This window comes from Hylobates moloch, unplaced genomic scaffold (assembly GCF_009828535.3).
Source record: "Hylobates moloch isolate HMO894 unplaced genomic scaffold, HMol_V3 SCAFFOLD_2, whole genome shotgun sequence".
NCBI classification, from domain to species: Eukaryota; Metazoa; Chordata; class Mammalia; order Primates; family Hylobatidae; genus Hylobates; species Hylobates moloch.
In genome coordinates this window covers 162,437,831-162,456,251 of record NW_026652277.1, presented here as the reverse complement: position 1 = coordinate 162,456,251, position 18,421 = coordinate 162,437,831, and the positions used below count along the sequence as shown (strand labels likewise).

Here is an 18,421-nt window from a genome sequence, read left to right as displayed (position 1 = left end):
AGCCCAGGCAACATGGTGAAACCCCGTCTCTACAAAAAATACAAACATTAGCTAGGTGTGGTGATGTGTGTCTGTAGTCCCAGCTACTTCAAGAGGCTGAGGCAGGAGGATCACCTGAGCCTGGGGAGGTTACGACTGTAGTGAGCCATGATCATGCCAGGCTGGGTGACAGAGTGAGACCCCATTTAAAAAAGAGAGAGAGAGAAAAGAAAAGAAAACAAGAAATGTAATGACTTTGGACCAGTAGGGAAGCAGGGAGAGCAGCGTCATTTTATATCACACATTTAGGATCTGCATCCAACCCTTCTGCATCCAATCCTCCTGACTTTGTGGCTGGGGCCCTGTCAGCCTTTCTCACCTTAATGTTCTTTCTCTGTTTTTATCCAAAGCCATTGAGGATGATTTTTTTTTTTTTTTTTTTTGAGATGGAGTCTCTCTCTGTCGCCCAGGCTGGAGTGCAGTGGGGTGATCTCCGCTCACTGCAAGCTCCGCCTCCTGGGTTCAGCCATTCTCCTGCCTCAGCCTCCCGAGTAGTTGGGACTACAGGCGCCCGCCACCATGCCCGGCTAATTTTTTTTTTATTTTTAGCAGAGACGGGGTTTCACCGTGTTAGCCAGGATGGTCTCGATCTCCTGACCTCGTGATCTGCCCGCCTAGGCCTCCCAAAGCACTGGGATTACAGGCATGAACCACCACGCCCGGTTGATATTCATTTTAACATTTTAGGTGGTGCATATGTTTTGGTCAAGGAGAGATACAGACAGAATTTTTTCTGGGTGTTGGTCGTTGCCAAAAATGAATCTCTAGCCTGGGAGTTTCTAGGGCGTGCGGTGGAGTTGAGGGTGGGCTAAACAGGTGAAAAGATGTGGCGCTGGCCTCTGGGAGAAGCAGAGAAGGCAACGGTGGATCCGAGAAGTGACTTTTATGTTTCACACTCCCTTGTTTTCTCTATATCCTCTTCTTGTAGCAGCTCTTCCCCTGTCTCTGGTGTTCCTGTCCTCTTGGTGCCCTCTGGGTGGTCAAAACCTGACAAGAGCACCCCTTGGAATCTGCTTGCCCAAAAGGGCTCCTTTTGCTTTATTTCTGTTTTGTTCCCTTTCTTCCCTATCTCCCTGTGCTTCCTTTATCCTCATGAAATGTATGCACAGAGCCCACAGCATATTTAGACTCAGAACACTGAGAAGTTTGAGAGTAGTAGCTTTCAGCTCCTTCATATAGCTAATAATTTGGGACTAATATTTTGAACAGTGTCAAGGAAGACAGTGTGCTAACATGACCTGCTACATTAGGTGGCGGCCAGCCAACTGCTAAGAGTGTGTGTGTGTGTGCGCGTGTGTGTGTGTGTGTGTGCATGTGCACATGTGTGTGACAGGCAGTCACCTCCTGGCTGTCAGAGAGCTCCAGACAGTTCAGGACAGAGGCATGACTGGGAGTATTGCAGGAGTCCCAAAGCCCTGGGGAAGAGAGGCTAAACTTCGCTGCGGCTTTGGTTTAGACATGTACAGACTTAGCTGATGGACTGAGACCCACAAAAGGCTGGACTGGAGGGAGAGCCATGGGGCTGCTGGCAAAAGCCAAGATGAGCCAAGAAGTCTAGCAATGTGGGAAGAGGCAGCAGATCCTTGTGCAGGTGTCGCTGACCTAGACCCCCTGTGCTCTCTGTTCCCCGAGCAATGCTCACAGCAAAATGTGTGCCACCAATGCTCACAGCAAAGTGTGTGTTACTATGGAAAGTCCTCGTCAAAGTAATGAGCAGAAAGACGTGTGTGTGTGTTGGTGGGCGGGGGGCGGGGGGGTGCAGTGAGATGGGGCTGTCCAGAGGAGGTTGGGGGCAGCACGGCAGCCACCCATGAGCAATGCAGTGGCAGCTGCCAACAGAGCAGTCAACAGCAGCCAGAGCGGCAGATGCCAGGGCGGGGGTCTTCATTTGTAAGAGCAGCACCACCTTCACAGGGTTGCTGTGAAAATGAAATATTTAATGCATGAGCAGCATCTAGCACATGACTGTACAAATTAAATAATCAGAGCTTAATAAATGTTGGCTGTTAGTATTTTTTTTTTTTTGAGATGGAGTCTTGCTCTGTTGCCCAGGCTGGAGTGCAGTGGCTCTATCTCGGCTCACTGCAATCCCCGCCTCCTGGCTTCACACCATTCTCCTGCCTCAGCCTCCCGAGTAGCTGGGACTACAGGTGCCTGCCACCACGCCCGGCCAATTTTTTGTATTTTTAGTAGAGACGAGGTTTCACCATGTCAGCCAGGCTGGTCTCGATCTCCTGACCCCATGATCCGCCCGCCTCGGCCTCCCAAAGTGCTGGGATTACAGGCATGAGCTACCACGCCTGGCCAAGTACTTTTTTTAAAAAATAATTTTTATATTTTATTTTTTAAAAGAGATGGGGTCTCACTCTGTTGTCCAGGGTGATCTTGAACTTCTGGTGTTGTTGGACTTTCTCCTTAGTTCAGCTAAAAGCCAGGTTCTTGTCACACAACCATGAAAGATCAGGCTCGCAGACACTTTGAAGGGTGAGAAGGGCAGGGTTTATTGGGCAAAAAGGAAACAAAAAGGGAAACAGGGACTCTCAGCAAAGCGAGAGTTCTGCTGGTAGGCTTTCTGCCTCACAGAAATTCCCAGTTACCACCCCAGAACAGGGGAAGCCAGAATCCTCCCCTCTGCAATGGTGTGAAATGTCATGGCTCCACCCCAGTACGCAAGCCTCCCTGTGCACAGGCCGGTCGAAGGTTCTCGGGGAACCCCTTTATACTTGGCTGTCTCACTGGGGTCAAACAATCCTCCAGCCTTGACCTCCTAAAGTGCTGGGATTACAGGCATAACCTACTGCATCCAGCCTCCAGTACTTTTATCATTGGTGTTCCTGTGAGATTTCTTTACTTTTACCTACTTCTACTTATTTTCAAGTGGTTACATAGTTTGGTTTTACATGATACAATAAAAAGGATTTGGCCCAGTTTTTGTTTTTAAGCAGATAAATTGCTTCTTAGGATGTATTTTAAAGGGTTAGATTATACCTGAAGTGGGTTGAACTTGAGCAAAGTTTTAAAAATAATTGTGTCTCAAAGTTGAATAAAAGAATTGGGCCCCAATGTCATTCTTTGCTTTAAGAGGATTGTGAGAATAACTAATAACAATTAGGAGGTTAATATATTATTGAAAGTGGTAATTTTACCAGTTTTGAACTCATGTTCAAAGACATAATTGGAATAATTTTCAATAGACATCAGTCTTTATTTCTTAGGAAATTACAGTGATTAAATTAATGGCAGGCAGCCTCTCTTCTTATTATTTGAAGATAATAGGAGTCTGTTGAGGATTAGTGGGGAAAAATGAATGATACATATTCTATTAAGGACTTCACAGTTGAAACATTTCTTGCTGCTCCCTGTCTTGCCACAATTTATATATTTAAGCACAATCATCAATGCAACTTCCTTTACTGTATTTGGCCTAAAAAATAATTCAAATGAAGAATAAGAATAATGCTTTTCTTGGGATTAAAGTAAAGAGTTTTCTTTTAGGGGGTGCATAATATACCAATTCAAAAGGAAGTCATGTAATGATCGAAGAGCTCCGTGGAAGCGGAAAAGATGGTTCATTTTTTTCTCTGGGTGTTTTCAGGAGTCTGTTCCTGCTTCTTTATGAAATTGAACACTGGACAATAACAATAATATCACACTCGTTATTCAGACATTTTAAATGGCTCTAATTGCTCTTTTGCTTTGAAGTGAGATATTCAGATCACCGAGTGTTAGAGAAATGGTGCGTGGATGAAGCAGTAAATGGATCTTGATCTGTTATCTTAGCTTGAGGCTTAGTAAAGTGGTTTTTGTCAGTGGACAATTGCACTCTATTTTCTTAAAGATCTTTCTATACTGAAAGTGATTGAGATGGTACATCTGAGTCTGATGCCACCCAGATAAGCATCTGCAGTTGCGCTGACCTGGACTTGGGTGGTATTGCTTTTTAGATTTCAGTATCACTCTAAACCTTGTCTGGCTTTTGCTGGCTTCAGTACCCTTGACCTGTAGGTTGGGAAAACTGTTTGTTTCTCTTTCTGGCTGGAACATCTATTTAGAGATTCATGTTATAGGTTGTGACTCAAGCTACATACACCGATTCCCAAACTTTTCTTGACTTGATTCTAAACTCAACAACACTGCGATTGTGAGTCCCCCAAGGCAAAAAGTAAATAAGAAAAACTACCTAATTTAATGTGCTAGAAAGTTTTTGTAAACATACAGACGACTACATCAGGAAATACTGTTTTCGTTGCTTTGGAATGTAAGAGGAAGTGACATAAGATCTTGTTCTGGGGAGAAAGAAAGAGCTGGCATATTATTAGTTGCACCAAAGCAAAGGCAAAAACATGAAGAAAAGCCAATCACTTTGAGTGTTAGCTTACTCAATACAGCTTTATTTTAACATATCGCCCACTTTTAAGTTAGTACCCATTTTTTCCATTGTTTCTGGTTTGACTATTATAATTTGAAATAATTATCGTTGAAAAAATGTTTAGATAAATCGTGATACCTCACTACCTTGCAATTTAACACAACAAAATAACTGTAAGGCAAAGAGTTTGGACAACAGGGAGTACAGGTTACAAAAGAGAAAAAGGGATCTAGATTTATTTGACCTGAAGACAGAGGGTTTCTTACTCTTAGGGTGATTTTTACAGTAATTCTATACTTAAATTTTGGCCACTGAGCTAGACTTGCTGGTTGAATGAACTTGGATAAAATTCTATTCAAAAGAGGAAAGATGACCAAAATAAAAAACCTACCTCATGGGATTGTAGTGCAAATTTCATAAATTAATCCATATCAAAGCATTTTGTAAACTGCAAACTGTGACACTAAATTTACTTTATACGACGCAATCACTAAGTGTTATTAAGTGATTGAAAGAAAATGTTAATCCAACCTGTTATGTGGTTTTCCTAACGTATAAAAAGAAGGAAAGCATTCCAGCCAGTGAGTACCTCTGCCAAAAATGTGTAACTTAGTTGTGAAGGAACAATTAGTCAAATCCAAATTGAGGGGTGTTAGGCAAAGCAACTGGCCGGGACTCTACAAAAACATGTCCTGAAAGGTAAAAGGAGACTGTAGACATGCCTTGGTGATCCCTGATTAAATCCAGGATTTAAAATAAAATACAACAAATCTTCCACACTGAAACAGACATCAGTGATACAATTGGGACATTTGGACTGTATATTGATTGCATTGTGTCAATTTAAAATTTCCTGAGTGTGGCTGGGCGCGGTGGCTCAAGCCTATAATCCCAGCGCTTTGGGAGGCCGAGGTGGGTGGATCACGAGGTCAAGAGATCGAGACCACCCTGGCTAACACGGTGAAACCCCGTTTCTACTAAAAATACAAAAAATTAGCCGGGTGTGATGGCGGGCGCCTGTAGTCCCAGCTACTCGGGAGGCTGAGGCAGGAGAATGGTGTGAACCTGGGAGGCGGAGCTTGCAGTGAGCTGAGATCGTGCCACTGCACTCCAGCCTGGGCGACAGTGCGAGACTCCATCACAAAAAAAAAAAAAAAAAACCTTTCCTGAGTGTGACCATTATTAAGTAACTATGGTGGGATCATTGCTCTTAGGAGGTACATGCTGAAGGCTGAAGTATATAGGCGTGAACCATCTTTATGTCTACAAGTGACTCAAATGGTTCAGCAAAATATTTAGATATGCAGAGAGATAAAGCAAACGTGGAAAACTGTCATAATTTGGGAATCAAAGTGAAGGACATCTAGGTGTTCATTGCTACCTAGTCCTACAACCTTTCTATAGTTTTAAACATTTTCAAAATAAAATTTTGGAAAAAAAGTTTAAAAAGAAAAAATCCAAGTACTCAAGTAGATTGAGTTATTAAAATACAGATCTTGAAATATGTCCTTTACAGAGCATGTTTTCCTACAATTTTATTTTTCTGTGAGATGCAAATATATAGATTTTAAAAAAGAAAAATCTGTGTTTTTATAAATGTATGCTTTTAGGCAATGAATAGAATTATTGTTACTAATTTGAAATATATTCCCACTGGGCTGGGTGCGGTGGCTCATGCCTGTAATCCCAGCACTTTGGGAGGCCGAGACGGGTGGATCACGAGGTCAGGAGTTCAAGACCAGCCTGACCAACATGGCGAAACCCTGTCTCTACTAAAAATACAAAAATTAGCCAGGCGTGGTGGCAGGTGCCTGTAATCCCAGATACTCAGGAGGCTGGGGCAGGAGAATCACTTGAACCTGGGAGGCGGAGGTTGCAGTGAGCTGAGATTGTGTGCCACTGCATTCCAACCTGGGCCACAGAGTGGGACTCTGTCTCAAAAAAAAAAAAAAAAAAAAAGAAATACATTCCCACTGGAAAAATTCCAGGAAAATAGATAGAAGTTCTCAATCTATGTGCACATCTTTCGTGGTATTTAAACGTGAAGTAAAAATGTATCATGGGGTGTGTTCAAAAGGATAGAACATTATATTTACTGTCCTCTTTAGAAAAAATTCAATGTTGAGGATCTCAGTTTAATGATTTTTTGATAATTTGCTACCCAGATATTCTTTCCTATGAGAGAAAACTTTTGTTTTCATATTTTGAGAGAGACATTGGGAAGTTATTGTTAGCAGAGGTGAGTCTGTGCAGGTCTGCACCAACTTGATTCTTGCTTCCTCGAAGGAAAGAATTCGATTGAGGGGCATGACTTAGAGTGAGAGACTGAGGCAAGTTTTTGAGGAGTGAGAGCTTATTAAAAAGTTTTAGAGCAAGAACAAAAGGAAGTAAAGTACATTTGGAAAAGTGCCAGGTGGACACCTTGAGAGATCCGAGTACCCTGTTTGATCTTTGACTTGGGGTTTTATACATCGGCATGGTACAGGGGTTTCTGTCTCTCCTCCCCTGATTCTTCCCTTGGGGCGGGCTTTCCTCATGCCTAGTGGCCTGCCAGCAGTTTGCTCAGTGTGTTTGCTGAAGTTGCGTGCGTGCTCACTTGAGGCATTTTTCCCTTACCAGTCGAGTGTTCCTAGAGGGAGGTCATATGCTAAACTCTGCCATTTTGCCCCTTTGTACACATACTTGGGCCCATTCGCCAACTCCTGAGATCTTATCAGGAAGCTGCTGATCGCCAGCTTCAAGTGTTTCCTATCTAATGGGAGACCGCCTGTCCCTGGCACCAGCTGCCACCAATTATTATTTTAGCGAGCCAGTTTAACAACTACCTGACCAGCACCTGGTGGTTTAACAGTGCCTGACATTCCTGGGTGCTGGTGGTGGTGGGACTTTCCTAACTTGTTTGTGTTTGCCTGGCTGTCTACCCTAATGTTATCACGATGATCAACTTACTATTCTGTTGCTTATTCTTGGGGTTGATGTGGTGGGATTCTGATTTTCTCCCAGGTGACTGAGTCCAGGAAGAAATCTCATGACTCGCTTTTTTTTCTCTTTTTTTTTTTTTCCATAAAGGTCAAAGGCAACAGAACTGGACCAAGAAAGTTCATAACCTTTTGGTATGTAATTGAAAATTCTTTGCAACAAATTCTTTCTCTTTAGTGATATTTACGACTTGAAAGGCTTGAGTTTCACTTTGTTATTCTAGTTTGTGAATCAAATTAATGTAGCCTAGATATGTTTATCCCCAGTCTAGGATTTATGCAGAGGGAAGTTGATAGTATTACTAACTATCTTTGGTCCTCCGAAGATGATTTTTCAGTGGGAGAATTAAGTAATTTATTTATTTATTTATTTATGGGTTTTGTTTTTTTTTTTTTGCCTCTCTCAGACTAAGGAATATACCATGACTATCAAAGTGCTTTATAACTATAATTATGTGAAGAGTCTATTTTACAAGCAGTTGCATGTTTAGATGCCCAAGTATAAACTGAATGCTCTAGAAATGGAGTACTTACTGATGTAAATTTACTAATAATTACAATTAAATATTTATATTTAATAATTATAGTAGGACAGTAAAACAATCTGAAGATGTCCCCACCTCTAAAGTTTATAAGTTTATTCTTAATGATCTAGGAAAGACTGGAGTTGAATACCTGTGTAATTCTCATTATTACTCTGATTTTCTATTATAAAATGATTTTAAAAGAATTATATGTCATAGTTCCTCACTGAGGTATCCATCTTTTATTTGGTTTAACTCTTGTTTGTTTGTTTGTTTTTGAGACAATGTCTCACTTTGTCCTCCAGGCTGGAGTGTAGTGGCATGGTGGTGGCTCACTGCAGCCTTGACCTCCCAGGCTCAGGTGATTCTCTCACCTCAGCCTCCCAAGTGTGCCACCATGCCCAGCTAATTTTTAAAATTTTTTGTAAAGACAGGGTCTCATTATGTTGCCCAAGCTGATCTCTAACTCCTGGCCTCAAGTGGTCTTCTTGCCTCGGCCTCCCAAAGAGCTAGGATTATAGGCGTGAGCCATTGCATTAAGCCTTAATTCATTTTTTTCCAAAGATGAACTGATGAAACACAATTTTAAACTTGCAGGGGAATTCAAAGGAAGCATTCTTTTGACAGTTTTTTTTTTTTTTTTTTAGACAGAGTCTTGCTCTGTCTCCAGGCTGGAGTGCAGTGGCGTGATCTCAGCTCACTGCAACCTCAGCCTCCTGGGTTCAAGTGATTCCCCTGCCTCAGGCTCCCTGGTAGCTCAGACTACAAGCGCCTGCCACCACACCCGGTTAATTTTTTGTATTTTTAGTAGAGACAGGGTTTCACCATGTTGGCCAGGATGGTCTCGATCTCCTGACCTCGTGATCTGCCCACCTCGGCCTCCCAAAGTGCTGGGATTACAGGTGTGAGCCACCACACCTGGCTGCCCACAGTTATCTATTAAGGACACATCTTTTTGTGACTGTATAGATATAATTGAAATTCTGGTAATTTTTCAGAAAGTATTAGCGTATTAACTTAAATGCTATTATTTCTATGACCCAGACAATAATCACTATTGTCCTCAGTATGTAGTTTCTACCATTTCCAATTATGTTACAACTGTCTTTGAAACATTGTTAGTCATAACTCATTAGTCACCATTGTGCTTTTTGGTGGCCATTGCCCTTCTCTTCCTTTTTCTGTATTTATTAAAACCCGTTGTCCTGGTTGTCCAACTCATGGACATACAAATTAGCTCTGGTGCATACCTTAGCTGTACAGACGTCTTCTAAGACATAAATTCTGTTGTTTCAACATGTATATAAAAGATACGCATTTACTGATGAGTCAGTTAGTAAGATGTCTGCATTGTCTTCTGCAGTAAAGAATGCTTTATTTACCATAAAATATGATGTTTTGTTAAGGAATTTTAAGTGATACTTTTTATACTCATGCTTTTCATTGATGATATACAAAACTGATTACCCTAAGGTATTGACAAAACTGGGTGATTTTACTATCTTCAAAAGTTGTCAAGTATGTTTTCTAGTATAACACTTCTGGCTCTCAGATTAGGGACCTCCCCATCACAGTGGGCATCTAGTAAGAGCATGGCTTGTTATAAGAAGCTGCATTTGTTGGAAGACTGAATTAGGTGAACTTTATAGTCTCTTGTAATAAAATAAGAGATAGCACAATGGTACAAAGGGGAGGCTCTGAGCTCAGAGGGCTGGGGTTTGAATCTTATCTCTGACACAAATACACACCAATCTGTATGACCTTTGGCAAATTGCTTAACCTTTATGCACTTCACTTTCCTCATCTGTTAAATGGAGACAGTAATAGTACCCATAGCTGGTGTAAGGATTTAATGAGTTAATAAGAATATAGCTCTTAGAACAATATCTGGTGCATTATTAAGCACTTAATAAATATTAGTTATGATGGTGTATTAGTCCATTCCCACACTGCTATAAAGACTACCTGAGACTTGGAAATTTATAAAGAAAGGAGGTTTAATTTGGCTCATAGTTCCACAGGCTGTAGAGGAAGCATGGCTGGGAGGTGTCAGGAAACTGACAATCATGGTGGAAGGCGAAGGGGAAGTAGGCACAATCTTCACATAGCAGAGCGAGAGAGAGAGAGAGAGACAGAGAGAAGGGCGAAGTGCTACACACTTTTTATATTTTATTTATTTTTATTTTTTAATTTTAAAAAACAGAAAGGGGGCTTTGCTATGTTGCCCAGACTGACCTCAAACTCCTGAGCTCAAGCGATCTGTTATACACTTTTAAACAACCAGATTTCTTGAGAACTCACTCACTGTCATGAGAACAACAAGGGGAAGTCCACCCCCATGATCCAGTCACCTCCCACCAGGCCCCTCCTTCAACACTGAAGATCATAATTCAACATGAGATTTGGGTGGGGACACGGGGCCAAACCATATCACATGGTGATGAGTGATCTCGTCATCAGCACTGGCCTTTATTCCCAGCAACTTGTTTCTTCACGTGCCCTTATGTACTGCCTTGGTTCCATCTGATGCTAACATGAAGGCAAAGCTCAGACTCTTCACCGCTTTCTACTGGAACTGACATTGTGGTGTCATTTTCTTCCATTACACTGCTCTCCCCATTCCCCATTTTACAGCCTCCACCTCTCTTCTTCCCCTCCCTGCCTCACTGCAAGTCTTTCTACACACATCCAAACACTGCTGGATTTCAGATTTTACAACAAAGGGGCTTATTATGATATTTTTCTAGCAAAGTCAAATGTTTACATAAGAGAAAGTCTTGAACCAGCTACTAGGATAATAAAATGTCCTCCAACTTGATGCAAAAGCATGTTAACACTTTTCATCTTTTACTCCTGTCATTAAGCAATACTAAAGGAATCTTGTTTATCTAGTCACTCTAATATATTACAGACATAGTTCTTTTAAAAAAAATTTTATTTCACTTTAAGTTCTGGGATACATGTGCAGAACGTGCAGATTTGTTACATAAGTATACGTGTTCCATGGTGGTTTGCTGCATCTATCAACCGGTCATCTAGGTTTTAAGCCCCCACATGCATTAGGTATTTGTCCTAATGCTCTCCCTCCTCTTGCCTCCCACCCCCCAACAGGCCCTAGTGTGTGATAGACATAGTTCTTAGCTCAAGGGTGTGTAGTGGGAGCAAACAGTTCATATTTAGTTTTCATTCACATGTGCCTACATTTTTGGCCCCGTAATTATTTCGAGCTCTCCACAGATTTCTTAAGTACAGAATGCTTGTCTAATTGTTTTGACATATTCCTGCTGGGCAGTAAATATTGTGAAGTTTTATGTGAATGCATTTGAACATCAGGTTATATTTTTCTTGCTATTTTTTACTTGCTATGGCCTATGAAACTTATGTTCTAAGAACTGCTTAATTTTGATTTATGTTACCAAGTGATTCAAGGTGTCAATGGACTTTTTCCAGAACAGAAATGTGTGCGGCCAGGTCTCACACCTCTAATAAAGAAACAACTCAGACTCCAAGGGTTTCTTGCCTTATTTTAAAATAAACTCTGTGTTAAAAACTTGTGTGCTGGCAGTGAAGAAATAGATGACCACATATATTTTCTTCTTGAAGGCTCATAATTTTTGTGCATATGTGTGCAAAATATAACAATGTGAACAAGAATGTGGACAACTAGATTGCAAAAAAAGAACTGGCTGAAAGAATACTTATATGGAGATTATTCCTTGAAAACAGAATCTGTAAGTTTTTCAGATTATTGACAGGGCAGGTTAACATTTGAGCTATTGTTTTCCTGGTTAATAATATTTTTGCTTTTTTAAAATTTTAGCTCAAAAATATGGGTATAGCTTTCTAAAAAATAGAATCCAATTTCAAGGATGATGAGGTACTAACTGAAAATCTCTAAATCTTTTGAGATTATTTCCACAAATAGGGCATTTCCTCAGAAAATTTTCTGCATTTATTATATGTAGACAGTGAGGAAAAAGTAAAAGAAAAGAACAAGTTTTCTCAACAAGTGAAAGGTTTCCTGTTGCCATTTTCATTTTCCCTGAGTTTATTGTCCTCAGTAGAGATATCAGTGTCTTTCCTAATAAAATCACCTTCCAGCCAAATTGTTAAAAAAGGCAACTACCTACCTTGGGTATATGTTAATTTACACAGAAAAAATTTAAATAGAGCTTGAAGAAATATAGAAAAGACTTTTGTTAACACTTAATGAGGCACAGGAGCTCTTATTAGACTAGACTGTGTTATGCTGAAATTAACTCTCGAGTAACTAACTCTGATTTCTTTCTTTTTTTTTTTTTTTTGAGTTGGAGTCTCACTCTATCGCCCAGGTTGGAATGCAGTGGCACGATCTCGGCTCACTGCAACCTCTGCCTCCTGGGTTCAAGAGATTCTTTTGCCTTAGTCTCCCGAGTAACTGGGACTACAGGTGCACACCACCATACCTGGCTAATTTTTGTATTTTTAGTAGAGACGTGGTTTCACCATGTTGGCCAGGCTGGTCTGGAACTCCTAACCTCAGATGATCCACCCACCTCAGCCTCCCAAAGTGCTGGAATTACAGGCGTGAGCCACAATGCCCAGCCTCCAGGCTAATTTTTATATTTTCAGTAGAGACGGGGTTTCACCATGCTGACCAGGCTAGTCTTGTACCCTGGCCTCAAGTTATCACGTGGCTTGTCCTCCCAAAGTGCTGGGATTACAGGCGTGAGCCACTATGCCCGGCCAAGCTTGCCCATTTCACTTCAAGGAAAACTAAAGTCTTCAACAAAAGTTTATTTATTTATTTAGAGACAAGCTTTCACATTGTTATCCAGGCTAGAGTGCAGTATGGCTCACTGCAGCCTCAAACTCCTGGGCTCAACTGATCCTCCTGTGTCCGGAATTGGTGGGTTCTTGGTCTCACTGACTTCAAGAATGAAGCCACGGACCCTCGCAGTGAGTGTTACAGTTCTAAAGGCGGCATGTCGGACTTTGTTCCTTCTGATGTTCAGATGTGTTCGGAGTTTCTTCCTTCTGGTGGGTTCGTGGTCTCGCTGGCTCAGGAGTGAAGCTGCAGACCTTCGCGGTGAGTGTTACAGCTCTTAAGAAGGCGCTTCTGGAGTTGTTCGTTCCTCCCAGTGGTCTCGTGGTCTCGCTGGCTTCAGGAGTGAAGCTGCAGACTTTCGCGGTGAATGTTACAGCTCATAAAAGCAGTGTGGACCCAAAGAGTGAGCAGTAGCAAGCTTTATTGCAAAGAGCGAAAGAACAAAGCTTCCACAGTGTAGAAGGGGACCTGAGCAGGTTGCCACTGCTGGCTCGGGCAGCTTGCTTTTATTCTCTTATCTGGCCCCACCCACGTCCTGCTGATTGGTAGAGCCGAGTGGTCTGTTTTGACAGGGTGCTGATTGGTGCGTTTACCATCCCTGAGCTAGACATAAAAGTTCTCCACGTCCCCATCAGATCAGTTAGATACAAAGTATTGACACAAAGGTTCTCCAAGGCCCCACCAGAGCAGCTAGATACAGAGTGTTGATTGGTGCACTCACAAACCTCAAGCTAGACACAGGGTGCTGATTGTTGTGTTTACAAACCTTGAGCTAGATACAGAGTGCCGATTGGTGTATTTACAATCCTTGAGCTAGACATAAAGGTTTTCCAAAGCCCTACCAGAGCAGCTAGATACAGAGTGTCGATTGGTGCACTCACAAACCCTGAGCTAGACACAGGGTGCTGATTGGTGTATTTACAATCCCTGAGCTAGACATAAAGGTTCTCCACATCTCCACCAGACTCAGGAGCCCAGCTGGCTTCACCCAGTGGATCCTGCACCGGGGCTGCGGGTGGAGCTGCCTGCCAGTCCTGTGCCGTTCGCTTGCACTCCTCAGCCCTTGGGTGGTCAATGGGACTGGGCGCCGTAGAGCAGGGGGTGGCGCTCGTCGGGGAGGCTTGGGCAGCACAGGAGCCCATGGAGGGGGTGGGAGGCTCAGGTATGGCGGGCTGCATGTCCCAAGCCCTGCCCCGTGGGAAGGCAGCTAAGGCCTGGTGAGAAACCCAGTGCCGGTGGGCTGGCACTGCTGTGGGACCCAGTACACCCTCCGCAGCCGCTGGCCTGGGTGCTAAGCCCCTCATTGCCCAGGCCAGCTGCTCTGAGTGAGGGGCCTGCCAAGCCCACGCCCACCCGGAACTCCAGCCGGCCCGCAAGCGCCGCACGCAGCCCCGGTTCCCGCTCGCGCCTCTCCCGCCACACCTCCCTGCAAGCTGAGGGAGCCGGCTCCCGCCTTGGCCAGCCCAGAAAGGGGCTCCCACAGTGCAGTGGTGGGCTGAAGGGCTCCTCAAGTGCCACCAAAGTGGGAGCCCAGACAGAGGAGGTGCCGAGAGCGAGCGAGGGCTGTGAGGACTGCCAGCATGCTGTCACCTCTCACTCCCATCTCACCCTCCTAAGTAACTAGGATTATAGGCATGCAGCACCACACAAGGCTACTTTTTAAATTTTTTTTTTTTTTTTGAGATGAGATCTTGCTCTGTTACCCAGGCTGGAGTGCAGTGGCGCTATCTCGCCTCACTGCAACCTGCACATCCCGCGTTCAGGCAATTCTGCTTCAGCCTCCCGAGTAGCTGGGATTACAGATGTAAACCACCATGCCTGGCTATTTTTTTTTTTTTTTTTTTTTTTTTTGAGAAGGAGTCTCGTTCTTTCACCCAGGCTGGAGTGCAGTGGCGCGATCTTGGCTCACTGCAGGCTCCGTCCCCCGGGGTTCACGCCATTCTCCTGCCTCAGCCTCCCGCGTAGCTGGGACTACAGGCGCCCACCACCTCGTCCGGCTAATTTTTTTGTATTTTTTAGTAGAGACGGGGTTTCACCGTGTTAGCCAGGATGGTCTCGATCTCCTGACCTCGTGATCCGCCCGCCTCGACCTCGCAAAGTGCTGGGATTACAGGCGTGAGCCACCACACCTGGCCTTTTTTTTTTTTTGGATTTTAGTAGGCACGGGGTCTCACCATCTTGGCCAGGCTGGTCTTGAACTCCTGACCTCAAGTGATCTGCCCACCTTGGCCTCCCAAAGTGCTGGGATTGCAGGCGTGAGCCACTGCGCCTGGCCTTAATTTTTAAATTTTTTTGTTGAGATGAGGATTCTCAGTATGTTGCCCAAGCTGGTCTCAGACTCCTGGCCTCAAACAATCATTCCGCCCTGGCCTTCCAAAGTGTTGGAATTACAGGTATAAGCCATAGCATCTGGCCTAGTTCTCACTTTTCAAAATGACTTTTATTTTGAAATATATACAAAGTGGAAAACATGAAAAAAATGGAATAGCTAGATGATTTATCATAAAGTGTAAATTCTTGCAACTGCCACTTGAGTCAAGAAGTAGAATACCATTGGGATCCCGAATCCTCTCTTGTACCCTTCCAATAAATAATTACTGACTCCTCCTGAAAGGTTACCACTCTCCTGCCATTTGTGGTCATTGTGGTTGCATTTTGTGATAATTTTATGACTCAAGTACACTTCCCTAAACACTATGATCTAGTTTTGGCTGCTCTATTATTTTATATAAATGGAATCATATTGTTTATATTCTTTTGTGTCTAGCTTCTTTCTCTCAATGTTATTTCACTGTGGATAGAAGTAGTCTTTTTCTTTTTGATTGCTATGTAGTTCATTGTAATGACTGTACCCACAATTTATTTATTCATTTTCCCATTGATGGACTTTTTTTTAAACAATTTTTTAAATGATTTACTTCTTTGTAGAGATAGAGTTTCACTTTGTTGCCCAGGCTGGTCTTGAACTCCTGGCCTCCAGTGATCCTCCCATGTTGGCCTCTCAAAGCACTGGGATTATAGGCATGAGCCACCATGCCCAGCCCTGTTTTTTGTCCTGGTTGTTATTAATGAACTGGATAGAACCATTGTTACACATTTTCAGCATACGTTTGCACACATATCTGAGGCATGTGCACCTTAGAGTAAAGGTTGTGGGCATAGACTATGCATGTAATTAACCTTAGCAGGTGTTGCCAAACACTTTTCCAGAATAATTTTCCACTGGCCATATTTTGAGTTTCCACTGGTTCTACAATCTTGCCAACGCTTGGCGTTGTCAGTCTTTTAAAATTACACTGTTTTGGTGGCTGTTTAATTATGTTTCATTGCTGTTCTGCCTTGCATTTCCCTGATTGTTAATGAGGTTTAGTGTCTCTCCTATATATATTGGCTAATTAATGTTCCTCCTTTGTCAAAGGCCTAGTAAGTCTTTTTTCATTTTTGTCTTAGGTTTTCTGCCTGTTCCTTATTGATTCATGGGAGTTCTTTATAGATTCTGGATGCATGGCCTCGTGCGTGTTATATGTATGGCACATATCTCTTCTCATTCATTTGATTTGTTTTCTCAGTCCCTAAGGTTGTCTTTTGATGAATGGGAATTCTTAATTCTAATGTGTTTCAACTTACAGCTTTTCCTTTATGGTTAGAACCAGTGGGGGAAATGACAGTATTTTCAGTAGATGATACTGAGATAATTGGCTACTAATTTAAAAGATGAAACTTGACCCCTATTTGAAACCATAATAGAAAATCAACTGCAAGTAGATTGTAGATCTAATGAGGAAGACGAGACAATTAAATTTGTAGAAGGAAAAGTAGGACGATATCCTTATGACCACAGAATAATGAAGATAACGGCAAAGGAAAAGCATTAGCCAGAGTCATCTTCACAATATTGAGTCTTCCAATGAATGAACACATCTTTCCATTTATACCTTTTTTAAGTTTCTTTCAAAAATTGATTTCTTCATTGAAGTCTTATGCATCTTTTATTAGATTCATTCTAACATATTTGAATTTTTATGATATTGCTATCTTCTTAGAAATTTTACTTTCAAACTGTTGGTGGCTAGTAGAAATGTTATTGATTTTAATATATTGGCTTTGTAGCTAGCAACCTTCTTATGTCCACTTTATTTTTTATTTTGAGACAGGGTCTGGATCTGTCTATGATTTTTTTTGTGGTGGCATGATCTCAACTCACTGCAACCTCTATCCCCCAGGTTCAAGGGATCCTCTCATCCCAGCCTCCCAAGTAGCTGGGACCACAGGTACATACCACCATGACCAGCCTTTTTTTTTTTTTTTTTTTTTTTTTTGTATTTTTGGTAGAGACAGGGTTTCACCATGTTGCCCAGGCTGGTCTCAAACTCCTGAGCTCCAGCGATCCACCCACCATAGCCTCCCAAAGTGCTGGGATTTACAGGCATGAGCCACCATGCCTGGCCCACTTTTTAATTGTAATTATTAATGTGTAGATTCTTTCTGCATGTAAAACTATATCATTTGAAAATACTGACAATCTTGATTTTTTACCTTTTAATCACAATTTTTTTTACCATTGTTTTCCAGTACTTTTGAGACAATGTTGTTAAGTGATAATGAGAATCTTTGGCTTATTCCTAATATCAAAGGAAAAGGTTTCAACATGTCACCATCAAGCATGTGATGTAGGAATAAGGACCTTCTTACTTATTGAAAACAGTGGACTAAGGACCTTTTTGTTTTGACCATGACAGGAATTTGGAGAGGGGTTGACTTGGCTTGGTAGTTCATCTTTGATCCATGTGACTTTAGCTGGGGTGGCTAGGATTGGAGGATCTCTACTTTCAAGATCACTTTTGCATCCATACGTCTGGAGCCTTGGCATCTCTTGGATTCCCATTCTCTACTTGGCGTCTGATTCTCCTGGGCCTGTCCACAGGGCTTGGCTCTTTGCAGCACAGCAGCGTCAGGGGACCTGGACCTGGTGAATGTCAGTCTGGCTTCTGCTATGTTCCTCTTTCAGGTGTAAAATCCCATGAAGTGGAGCCTGTGAGGTCATAGAAATTGCAATTAAACATATCTGTTAAATTAAAAATCAATCTCCGATCTAAACTTTTTTTTCTATGCAGGGGGTTAAAAATAATAATCTAAACGTTTGTCATAGCTGAATTTTAGTACTATGGAGTAAAGAAAAAAAATAGGTGATTCCTTCTATTTTGTGATAACAAAGTTTTACTTTTGAGGTTAAATGAAGGTATCTAGGGCAGAAGGGAGAGAGGAAGGTGCATGTGTGCATGGAAGATGAGGAGGTGGGCGCAGTACAAAGTGTAGGTGAGGTACGAGTGAGAAAGTGAGCATGTAAAGACGAGTGGGTGGACCACAGGAAGCTGGGTGGACCACAGGAAGCTGGCTGGAAAAAAAAAGTCTTTGGCTTTACCTAGTTAAAAGCAAGAAAAAAGCAACCCAAAGACAAGTGGAAAATCTCACAGGCAAAGTCTATAAAGGAATGGAAACAAAAAAATAAGCCCACATGCATTCATGGAAAGGTGAAGTAAAGTGGCTGGCCAGCTGCAGTCTGCTCTGTAATTTTTGTATTACTTCACAGTACTTTATACAGTAAGATAGTCTAATTAACAACAACAACCAATAAAAGAGCCAGTGCTTCCTGGAAAAACAAATAGAAAATTTTCTTTTTGAAAACTTAGATTTCTGAGTTTAT

General features: G+C 42.2%; 1 protein-coding gene across 2 annotated transcripts in view; it reads left to right on the top strand.

Annotated features, from left to right (window-relative positions):
- IPCEF1 (interaction protein for cytohesin exchange factors 1) overlaps positions 1 to 18,421 on the top strand; it is a 211,335-nt gene that overhangs the window by 71,805 nt on the left and 121,109 nt on the right. For both annotated transcript variants that reach the window (XM_032160933.2, XM_058435616.1), the window contains exon 2: positions 7,478 to 7,521. The gene's annotated coding sequence lies outside the window, so the exon portion shown is untranslated. The remainder of the gene's footprint in view (positions 1 to 7,477; positions 7,522 to 18,421) is intronic.